This window comes from Phasianus colchicus, chromosome 23 (genome assembly GCF_987193195.1).
Source record: "Phasianus colchicus chromosome 23, bPhaCol1.hap1.1, whole genome shotgun sequence".
Taxonomy (NCBI): domain Eukaryota; kingdom Metazoa; phylum Chordata; class Aves; order Galliformes; family Phasianidae; genus Phasianus; species Phasianus colchicus.
This window is the reverse complement of record NC_143458.1, coordinates 2,189,692-2,191,240: the sequence shown is the minus strand read 5'-3', so window position 1 is coordinate 2,191,240 and position 1,549 is coordinate 2,189,692.

The window sequence follows — 1,549 nt, the reverse complement described above, 5'->3', positions numbered from 1 at the left end:
ACTCCCACACCACAAAAAGAGGAGGAGCATGTGGAAACATCAGGACAACTGCATCACAATCTGCCTCCTCCCCTTCCTCTTCCTGCTCCTAGCAGGTGCTCCATGATATCCCCTTGCATCCTGCTTTTGCAAAGCTCCCACATGCCATGCCTGTGCCCAGGGCACCCTGTGCTGCTCCTGAGTTGGCAGAAGGGTTCAGAGGATGCCATCAGATGCTGAGCACAGCCCCATGCAATTATCCATGGAGAGCTTGGCTTTGCTGATAATTTGTGAGCTCCACACATATCTCTACTAATTATAAATCTCAGCTGAGATTTGCATTTTTATGAAATGCTTCTGCTAGAAATCTTTGTAAAAAAAAAACTGTACATATTAATTCAATCTAATCTTGGTCATTTCAAGTTCCATAAGAAAGCGCTTTCATAAAGCCACAAAGCTAACATCTATAACTTTTCAGTTTCGCCAGAGAGCATACCTCTGCATCAAGTTGTACATTTATCTTTGAGGACGGCATTCATAATGAGCCCTAAGGAAGGGAGCATCCTGGACAGCCCATCCTGAACACAGCTGTAGGGATGCCCTGTGCATTTGCAGGGACAGATCAGGGTCCCGTTGCCTGCAGGGAGAGCATCTCAGCCCGTGGTAGGGCACTGGCACAGGTTGCCCAGAGAGGCGGTGGTGCCCCGTCCCTGCAGACAGCCAAGGTCAGGCTGGATGGGGCTGTGAGCACTGCTGGAGCTGTGGGTGTCCCTGTGCACTGCAGGGAGGCACCAGGCGGCCTTTGAGCTCCCTTCCCACTCAAACCACTCCATGATTCTGTGATTCCTGGCAGTGCGCTGTCAGAGTTGCAGAAAATGGCTTTCTTCCCTTTAGCAGGGGCTCTTTTAAGTGGGCCTTTCCCAGATGGGGCTCAAAGCCAATAATTTCATCAGCAATTTGTATCTTATTTGAAATGCCTTTGTCTGGAGTCAGGGGAAAAAAAGATTAACTTTTCCTGCCTGAAATATGGCTGCCGGATGCGAGGGAATAGAGAAGGCAAATAAGCAAAGCAAAGTTAAGCTTTCTGTATAGAGCTGGAGGCTTAACGGTGCAGATTACAACAGCAGGTGATGAGCAACTCTAGCCTCTGCTGTGTAGGCTGTGAAAAATCCTGTTAAACTGCAAAGGCGTTTTAGCTACAGCTCCACATTTCAGAAATGATTGAGCTGAAATCTAAGGGAGTGACAGCAGCCAGAGACCAACAGGCATCTTGCTGGTGGCCAGGAGGGTCCCGGGGGCTGAGCAGAGCCAGGAATGCATAGGTTTGGCACCGTGGGGGCTTCTTGTGCACCCTGGACCTTTTCTGTGGTGATTAATGTAGAGAAAACAGGGCAGGATGAAAGCACGATGAGGAGCGGCACAGCCTAAGTAATGACACCAGCGAGCAGCCCCAGTGTAGGAGCAGGGGTGTCTTGGGGCAAGCTCAAGGAAAGGTCAAGAGCTTTATTTATTGCACTAAATAATTGATGGTGTGCCCATCTTCAAAGGCACTGGCACAGAGCACAAAAAC